Below are 11,156 nucleotides of genomic sequence, written 5' to 3'. Positions count from 1 at the left end.
TCAAAGATGTTTTTATTAAATTATTTCTTTTTACATGAAAACATAGTCATATGCATCTAATAGATGTATAGATGTTAAAATTATTTTGCTGAATGGTTTACTTTGCAAATTTATCTAGTTGATCAATAATTCATGTAAGAAAAGGGGGAGGGGTTTCAATTTGTTCTTATTATTTTTTTTTTAATTGTGAAAGATTAGAGAATTCCAAGGATTTTCAGTAAAGGCCTTATTGAAACAATTATTATACACAGATCTTACATTCAAAATTCTATTGTCACAAATCATTTTTATCAAATAATGTGTGATAAACACAAATTATTAAATTGACAAACTATCTCATCTGAACGATCCGTGATAAAGGTGAGTCATATATATATTTTTTTAATTTCGGATTTATAATATCTATTTTTGGATATCGTTCGTTGTAATGTTATTCTCGTTATTCGCTTCATTCAATTCACGTCGATGTTTCTTCTTTTTCTTTTTGACTTTTCTTTGGATTTCCTCCTCTACAGTTTCTTCTTCAAGATCCAATCTATTTTTCTTCTTCCTCTTCTTTTTCTTCTTCACATCACGTGATTCTGTTTCCGTGAGCTCATCAGGGACATCTACCGAGGTTGGCCTATATTCATTAGCTTCTGGGTCATCACTTTGGGGAAAGTTAATATTCTCTCCGAAATCTGCGTAGACAATATCAGAATTTTCTTCAAGTTTGGAGTGTTTTTCTTTTTGCCTTTTTTTCTTTTGTTTGTTTTTACTGTGCTGGACAGGACTCATGATTTCATTCGAGGTTGATGCGGATAAACCTGTGTCTTTAACTTCGTTTTGTGCTGTCTTTTCATTACCATCCATGTTTTCTGATGAATGCTTTCTTTCTTTATTCTTTTTGGCAAGTTTCTCCTTTTTCTTCTTCTTTTTCTTTTTGTGTGTAGATTCATTTGCCATATCACAGGTGTCCACTCCACGCACAGAAAGCAAATTTATAAATCCTACACTCGTGTAATCATCGTCATTTCTTGCATTTGTTTCTCTAGCTTTTGATTCAGACTCAGATTGATTTCTATTTTCATACTCTTCCTGATAAAGGGACTTTTCTACGTCCGTGCTTTTTTGTATCTCGTTTTGAGTATTATTCTGTGGATTTATTTTGCCTTGTTTCTGCATGAACAAAATACGTATGGTTATTCACAAGATATTTCATTTAGAGGGAACATTATGCGAGATTTCCTTCCTTTGTCGCTGTTCATTCTATCAATTACTTCAATATAAACAAACAAGAAAAAAAACGAAATTCTTAAACATAGAAAAAAATTATTATAAAATACAAAACATTTGTATTGAAACTATGATAAAGAAACATATTCCTTTATAATATACATTTATACATGCTCGCTCTAATTTTTATTTTTACCTTTTTATTGAAACAGTAACACGCTATCAGTATAAGTATCATCATTACAGCCAATACTGTTCCCACCGTTATGTAGATAAAATCTGTAACAAAAAATTAAGGTTGATAAGGATTTTCTTCAATCAAATATATCATTAATACAAATATGAATTTAATGTTAAATCTTATGTAAGTATAATTTCACTGAAGTAAAACAACCAGATTTTTACATGTAATGTGTGTGTGTTCCTACATATACCTTTATTGTCCGTATCATCTTGGGGAGGAGTAGGATTAGATACTGTTCCAGTGAATAGCTGGGTACTGTTAGTAACTGATTCTGTGTTTGTTGTCAGCGATTCTATACTTGTTGTTTCTGATTCGGTAGTACTCGTGTCTAACTCAGTGGTTGTTGTTGTTGCTGTTGTTGTTGTTGTTGTTGTTGTTGTTGTTGTAAAATTACACTCAGTTATAGGAGGTTTTGCTGGACAGTCTATACGTATAACATCTGAATGTGCACCTGGATAATAATGCAAATAATATGTACATATTTCATTTCAAAATATTATCTCTAAAAGAAAAGATTTTCTAATGTAATATTTTTAAACGGAAAAGTGTTTTTACAACAAAATTGGTAACATATGTTGTAAACTTTTTTTCGTCTGTCAGTCACTTCAACGTTTCTTTATATCGAACTCAATTTCAAAACCCGGTGTCGTTAGTTGTTATTATAAAGTCATTTTTTATTCACATGTCAGGGTGAAAATATTTTAGTTTCATTTGCAAAGAAATTGTTTAAAGTTCAACAATAGCTCTATGGTTTTATAAGAAAAGGTTGTATTATTATATTTTGTACATTATATATTTAAAAGAATACCTCTAAATCCAAACCAAAAATGACCCCCATTGGACGTCATAGAATTGTAAAAAGTAACGTTCAGATAGTTGTACTCAGAAGCCACGGTGAACCTAGTAAAATTGATATTGTTTATACAAGTTAAATTTGTAACACGGTATCCGTCAATTATGGTGATTGACTGTTTGCAATCAGAACCATTAGCGGCCAAACGAAGGTCCAAAACTTCTATTGTAATAGTGCTGTCACAGGAAGGGGCTTCGATTGAACAAGCTGACATTGTAATGGCAGATGAAATGCCAGGATTCCTATAGTCATGTCCCTGCAAATAAACACTACCACCGGGGTCTGATGACACATCTTCAAAGGAGTTTAATATCAAAATCTTCGATTCAAAAAAAAGAAGAATTTGATTTTATTTGTTTACGCATTGGATTGTATGTAAGTGTACAAAAGTATAATATAATTACAATTCTTAAAATCACTTGGCTTGGTTTCTTTCGAACCTTCTAAATATCATTGAAGAAGTTCACATTCAGGGGCATATTTAGTTCAAATAGCTGTTCAAATATTTTTCCTTGATAACTATAGTTATGAAAAATATTAGAGCATGACATTTTTAATAGTTATGGTTGATAACTGTTTATTTTTAACGTCCCATTTGAGTAGTTTTCACTAATATTGAGATGTTTTTAATAGCTATGAAGAAACCCACCATCAATTCAGTCGTATTCGAGTGCCATAAACATTGTTTGTGGATAATTTAAACAATAAAATGCTTTCTTTGTGTAAGCGGGTTATGTAAATTTTTTCTGCAATAGCTGCGACCGTTAATTCCAGTAATAACAAACAAAGAAAGACATTTTATTGTTTATATTTATATCTGTTTAAATAATCATTTAAAGTATGATTAAAAGATTAATTATTGTATTAATGATGCGAACGTCTTTATACGTTTCATTGATGGAACAGCCAACGATCAAGAAATCTGTACAGGCGACATGGCTAATGTAGTTCATGCAGTTATTAACGAAATGTGTTATCTTAAGAAATAAAGGAGAAAATATTCAGTGGATGTAAATATACAACGTTTAGTCACAACCTAGGTATAAAGTATCCACTCGTTGTAATTGAAGAAATAGGCATGAGCTTCTTCCAATGCAGTACATGTATTCGTAAAATATAAACGTATTTAGCGGGTTTCCGACATTTACATAGTCCCCATTACACAAATCACCAGGTTCTGGCTCACAGCAGTGGTCAAACTGAGTCGTGGTCTAGTTAAGGTCCGGTGTATATTCCTTGGAGCAATTCAAAATGGCTTCCTTTGTTTCGACCTTGACCCCCACAGGATAGATCTGTTGTGTGGCTGAACAGTTGGCGTCCATCAAACCAGATCTATAGCAGTCATAGTGAAGGTACTCCGACGTTACTGTGATACAGAAAAGACAGAGAAAATGAACACGGATGAAAACATCGTTGTAATATTTGATAAAGTCAGCATGGTTTTTCGCCATTATTTACTCTTTCAAATCAGATATGATTGCCTACTGTTCCTCTTTAAACGACGCTGTCTCTTTAATTTCAATACATTCCGTTTCCTTATGCTTATTCAATGGATAATTATTTGGTTTTCGCTTATTAAATAAGGCTTTTCGTCAATGAAGACCCTGTCTATAGTATTTGTGGATCAGCAATAATATATGTATTGCATTTGAAATGTTTAACATTCAAACGATGTATGTTATCTATCTGTAACACAAATGAATAAAAAATACATTATTTTATTTATCATAAAACTTTTCTTATATTTTCTATCTTATATTTCTATCAGTTTTAAGAAATATTTAACTATTTGTCATTATTTATAATCATAGATTTTATTTTTAAAAAATGACTATTCTTCAAATCCATTTTATTATCTTATCTTTCTTGTATTAAAAGTGCTTTTTTTATTTTAACTCATCTATCTGTGCATTTGCCAAATGAAGATTAACAAATGTTTTAGCCTATTTGGTAAAAAAATTAATATTTTTTTTTATTATGTTGATATAAAAGGTAAAAATAAATCTTGTTTTTCCTATAAAAACCAACACAATAAATATTCTTTACGATTAGTATGTAATGTCTCATATGAAGACATTATATATTAACAAACGTCAAAAAGGAATTTTTACATAAATATGTGATTTATCCAATCGTAATTAAATTAAACTTAACCTGTTTTAAGCAGAAATACTAGAAGTATGATAATCATTTTGTAAGAAATATCAGGAAAAAAGTTAACACGAATTAAAATATATGGCATAGGTAGTAGGAAGTTTAATTCGATTCACTGATTGGTAAATAGATCTAATACCAATTAAAAACCTGAGATTTAAAGTACAAAAGACCAATCAATGCAGTCCTTTTTAATTCCTTAGTAGAACAAACATTTTTCTGCTCTATTACTTTTAAATGCGTGCTTTTTAAACAACGTATATCTAGATTAGTTCATTGATCTATTGTTCCTATTATTAAAAATAGCATGATATCATTGAATATAATCGTACAATAGAATTAGAATTATATGATCTTTTTGGATTATCTAAGAGAAGGATATGGATATAATGAACAGTATTCAGTCCATAAAACAATACAAAATAAGAGCAGAGCAAACACGGACCCCCGAAACATCAGATGTGGGATCAGGTGCCATGGAGGAGTGAGCATACCTTCCCGACCGGTCACACCCGCCGTGTGCTCCTTGTCATGATCAGGAAAAAATCCGTCGTCAATTCAGTGTATAAATAATGGACTAACAATTGGTATGAAAAACGTCAGGTAGCATTTGACTTAATGATAAATTGTATTTGCTAACAAGGTCATTGTATCGACCATAGAACTTACAAAATGATGACTTTAAACGGGACTGCTGATACTTTTGTTTCTTCAACTTGATTGTCAATAATTTACCTCGCTTTAGAAATTGTGCATACGTAGATCATACTCTTGCGTATCGAATATTGTCTTATATACATGTAGGATAAAATATTTGGATTTTTTTAAATCTTCTTCCTTAGAACAACAAAGTCATGTTTAGCAGTCATAAAACGTGTAACATAGAAAAATTCTCAGGTAGTGTACATGTAGATATAACTTGAAAAAAAAACTTATTTTGATTTTCTATTTAAATTAAGAATAAAGAATAGGAAATGCTTTTATAAACTAATAAGAAGCTAGGTACAATGCATATGTCGCTTTTAGTTTCATTAATATGAGGGGTGGTGTAAAGTTTGCTTCCTTGTGAAATAAAAATTCTAGATATTTTCTTTTCTTTAATCTAGAATTTGATTGGCGAAGGCAGACAATGTTGTTTCAGGATGTAATATTTCAGTTGCTATCTTTTTCCTCCAGACATGTGCTTTGATATCCATTTTTCAAGAGTACCAACCACTAAAGTGCTTCAAAAGTAATTACTTAATTTCTGATGAATTCCCGTAGTAAGTGTTATTTGAGATTCTATTATTGCAGATTCTCTTCTGTAACGTTTTCTCAAAATATCTGAGTTCTCGTAGAAAACAATCTTTATGCAGATTTTTTTAGGGTATTGTAGTGTTGCCGATTGAAATTGTCTCTTTTTCCAGTGTCAGGTTTTTTGAAAGTGCTAGTTGTATAATCTACATACGAATATATGTATTGAAATGAAAATGAGATTTTTTATCGGACATCTCAGTATTTATCTAGCACAATGAAGTTACTGAGTCCGATCACGAGAGGTGCCCGGCCGGCAACCACGCCATTTTCATCAAAAAACGCATCGGTTTCTCATCGTATACCCCATCGCTGGGTAATGTGACTGATACTTAACTGATGATAAAGACAGCAATTGTACGACATAAATTGACAAGGAAAATAGAAATAACCTATAGGTATTATGGCAGATGATGAATCAAGAAACTGTTATTCGATTAGCCCTGGTCAAGAACGTTCACGTCTTCATGAATGACGTTGATTCTATCAAACGCAACCATGCGTCATCAGACACCACGGTCACCAATTTACAGCAGATGATACAAACATTGAAAACACAGGTGGAGGCGTTACAACAGGAATACAAAAAGCTTGCTGACGATAATACAAAATTTCAAACGCAGATTCAGGAATTGCAAGAAAAATTTTCGACAGTTGACGAAAACATGACAGCTTTTAATGAAAACCAACAGGTCATGGAAAAACGAAATGAAGAGAAGCACCAGGCTATACTCAACAAAACTAATCATATTATGGATGACGTCAAAATGGAGGTGAGGTATCTATCTGTGACTCTTCTGGACTTCAAGGAAAGGACAGAAAAGGATACCAAAATTAAAGAAGAGAACATTCAGAAAACCGAAAAACGCTTGAATTCAACCCTTTAATTTGTAAATGCTAAAATTTTGAGGACGGAAGGAATAGTAGGGAACTTTTCTGCGTCATTAAAAGAAATGGAATATTCTCAGTCTGAGACCAGCAGAACTTAAATGGGTAAAATTTTAAGATTTATTCGGGTATATAGTAGTAATTATCATTGTAATCAGATAAATATGATTTTTTTACTAGTATTTCAGTATTTATATATGACTTGATACTTTTGTAGAAAATTTCACCAACACAGTTTACTTGTTCGAAGAAAGAGCAAGAAAGACAGAATACGAACAACTCAAACTGTCGTCTGCAGTATCCTCATTGGGAGTGTTTCAAGTTAATATCTCAAAATCAAACTGTGGTAAAATTTGGTGTTTTACCTCCCATATTGCTCTTGGTATAAGAGGGAACAATTTTTCACATGATTTTTACTTGATAATTACAATCAGTCCTGCATATATTGTTTGTGATCCTTTGTGTACTTATTTTGTCATAATGATTTCTCGAAATGAATTGAATCGAATTCACAATTACATTCAGTTTAATTGCAATTGTGTTTTCAAATCTGTTAGAATTCGTATCATTTGATATTTCTTAAAAGTACTTGGACACAGATTTGAAGTTAATATTTACTCTATAATATTACGACTTAAATATTTTAATAGCATTTCACACAAAAATTAATTAAAAATCTTATTTCATTTAAAAGTTATTAAATTTTTAATTGTTTTGTCGGGTTTGATTGACACATCCTTGCACTTTCACAAATTTTAACTTTATTCTTAATTTTTAGGAAAAGTGGCAGTCTTGTTACTAACATAAAACATATACAATGTATTAAGGAAAGGATTGCACGGGTCAGTGAAAAAATTCTGCCCAATGAATTTTTCTCATTTTTACATATAATGTTCCTAATGTCAATGATACCATTATATCAAAGTATCAAGCATGGTCATCAGGCTTATAAGGAAGTTATGGTTGCCATGGTAACCGCCATTTTTCAATCTTTTGATATTTATGAGGTGAATGTTTTATAATGCCATACACGCAACAAAATCTAAGCAAATTAAATATTTTCCAGCAGATATTTAATAATATGCTTTATATTTATTGAAAATAAAAATTGTTTTGGAAACTATTGATAAATGTAGTAATGACATTGTTTTTTGGGGAAGTATCCATTGTAAATTTGCAGTAATATATTCACCTCAATAGCAGTTTTTAACATCTAGACAAAAAAATTATCCAATGAATTTTCTCAAAACTAATATATGCTGTACTAGTCATTATAAGCGACTTATGGTTAAAACATGAAGTAAGGTAATCAGATTAATTTTAAAGCTACACGCATTTTAGTACCCCCCCTTTTAGAATATTAAAAGATTTCACAGATTTTCATATGATGGTTTGTTGTTGGACCTTAAATATGCATAATCTGTTTAAAGACAAAAAAGGTCATATGTATAGATAAATATTATTTTCTTCTCTGAAAATCTGGCAGCTGATGCAAATTTTATATATATGAAGCACAATGATTTACTTATCACCGACTGTGGTCACGAAAATAACTTTTTTTTCAAACTCAGTTTTTCATCTCCGAGACATTCATTTTGTTACTATATCAGTATAAATAAATAATATATTATAAATATACAGTTCAAAGGCCTTATTCTTCATGCTTTAAACACTACAGCGATGAAAATTTCTTCTTAGTGACCTGTAATGGGGGGGGGGGGGGGGGGGGGGGGGTTGTTCAACATTTGAACACATTGAATGAAAAGAGGTTATTTTGTAAAAGTTGTAACTGCATTATATTTTTTTTTTAAATAAATGTATTCATCCATAAATAATTTTATTGGCCAAATTACAGTAATTCTAAATATTCATATTAATTTACAAAAAGTTTTCCTTCCGATTCTTTTCAAGTAAGTACACTTCATTTTCACCTGTACATGGATGAGCGCTATCTCCATTGTGACGTCATAATGACACAATTGACGTCAAATTTTTCTACTGTTTTGATTCAAAAATAATCATTGATTGAAATAACTTTCCGTCGCTTTATGATTATGCTAGAGTGAAACATCTATGTTCATGTCCATGTGATTAAAAAAAAACATTTTTCAAATGTATTCCCATAAGCATGATGAGTTCACGTTTCTTTTATTTATTTATGTACATATCTTTCATCAGAAGTGTGTTGCGTTTCAATACGACGCATAAAACATTTTATAACAATCGTTTAGAATATATGTGCGACGATGATTGCATGTTTACACGGTCGATGTCACTGCAGAAAATGCTAAAGATCTTATAGTAGAAAACAAAATCCTCTGCGATATTTTTTTAAAGATATGTCTTCTAGGCATAAGTGGTCTTCGCCGTAACACGTTTATCAAAATCGCCTTCGTTCATCAATATTTATACATGTATCTCGTAAATCACGCCGTCTGAATCTTTTATTAATTGGAAATTATCTAAACATGTATAGATGTAGATCCTATGATAAACAACAATCTTAAATAAAATTCTAATTTTAAAATAAAGATATAAACCTCAAGTTATAAATCAAATTTATTTTTAATGAAATAGCCTAGGTTTCAATGTTCAGACATATACAATAGATAGACGTGTCAAATCGTAAAACATGCACGTAGATAAAAAATAAGATCAACTCTCACCAACACGCTCAGTGCATCGTAACAATCTTTAATATCTTCATTCTTTCTCTATTATAGAAAAATAAACTCCTTTTGTCATTAGCGCAAACATATGACGCTCCTTATTCCGGAAATAGTTACAGCAAACATTCTCTTTTGTATTCACCAAATGACGTGATCACGTGACGCCGTGCAATCGCGTCCTTAACATACAAAAGTTTAATGGAAGATGATATATACTTGGTTCCAAAATGTCATACCCCTGTGTCTATATATATATATATATATATATATATATATATATATATATATATATATATATATATATATATATATATATATATAAAGCACAAAGAAAATTACTTTTAAAAGTGAATTTCTTTGTGCTTTCTATATTAATATTTCTTCACTTAGGGCAGTTATGTTAGTTTAAGAGTTGTTGTAAATATATATATATATATATATACTGCCATAAGACTTTTATGAAATGTCCTTACTTGTGTTTATTATAAGAATATTTTTATTCTGAAACAAAATTAAATGCATACAAACATTGAAAAGATAAAAGGTGTACGTATACGTAATTTTGAAACATTCTTTTAAAACTTTAAAAACTCTCTATAAGAAATTTAGATTCACAGAAAAGAAAAAAAAAACCTTTTAACCGTTCAATCATTTTCTCGTAATATTTGATGAGGTGGCTCCTTGATGAAAACTTTATCGTAGGATTATACTGTAGTATAGAAACATTAGCGATTGGAAAAATCGTCTATGTACTTGTAATTTACATCCGAAAACATTGTAAGGAGAGGAACTCGTAAGTAGTAAGAACTTGTTTCTGATCCATTTGATTTATTTAAATAAAATATGTTCAAAACAAACAAAACAAAACATTGTATGCAGAAATTATAACGTTTCATCACAGGTTAATTGTAACGTTTATTGAAACATAGGCCTAAGAATTAAGGAATTAAAATATGACTAATTAATAGGTTCTATCTTCTTACAAGGTTATTATAACGAACATAGTATTTACAAAATGATTTCAACTCGGCATTAGATATATCGACGAAGTTTTGTCAATTAAAAATGGTAATTTACATTCCTATGTTGATACGATATTTCCTGCTGAGCTTGAGATAAAATATACCACAGAGTCTGACACACCTATTTCATACTTAGATATTTTACTTGAAAAAGACGTTTATGGTAATCTAACAACCAAGCTCTATGATAAACTTGATAACTTTAACTTTTCTATCGCCAACTTCCCTTACATATGCAGCAATATACCTTCATCACCTGCATACGGAGTTTATATATCGCAGTTGATTCGAAACGCAAGAGCATTTAAGCTAAATGTCATCGTCCTCATGCTAAAAATATCATCAAAACCCAATAGGATAAAACACGGGAAAAGTAGTAATCAAACCAAGTGGGGTCAATGAAATTTTATTTCAATTTTTCAAATACTCATTTCGAAGACATTTTTTATTAAATTATTTCTTTCTAATCATAGTCATCTGCATCTACGTAAAGAAGATAAAAGTATCTTGCTGAATTGTTAATTTTACTTTGCACATTTATCTATATTGATCAATAATTCATGTAAGAAAAGGGGGAGTAAATTTGTTTTAAACATATTTTTTAAAAATAGTGATAAAGATAAAAGAATTACAAGGAATTTCAAAAAGGACACAACTTGAAATAATTATTAAAAACAGAGATAACATACAAAATTCTATTGTCGCAAATCATTTTTATCAAATATGGTATGATAAACACAAATTATTAAATGGACAAACTTTCTTATATGAATGATCTGTGATGTCAGTAAATCATTGTTATTAAGGATTTCCATTAT

At 30.3% G+C, this 11,156-nt stretch overlaps 1 pseudogene; it reads right to left on the bottom strand.

The window, feature by feature from the left end:
- Positions 1-394: 394 nt before the first annotated feature.
- On the bottom strand, positions 395-3,763 carry LOC134281206 (uncharacterized; annotated as a pseudogene).
- Between the last annotated feature and the right edge of the window lie 7,393 nt (positions 3,764-11,156).

This window comes from Saccostrea cucullata, unplaced genomic scaffold, assembly GCF_032062105.1.
Source record: "Saccostrea cucullata isolate Sc308-1 unplaced genomic scaffold, CSIRO_AGI_Scuc_v1 ctg395, whole genome shotgun sequence".
Classification (NCBI taxonomy): domain Eukaryota; kingdom Metazoa; phylum Mollusca; class Bivalvia; order Ostreida; family Ostreidae; genus Saccostrea; species Saccostrea cuccullata.
Note: the sequence above shows the minus strand (reverse complement) of the source record. Positions and strands in the feature narration are given on the sequence as shown.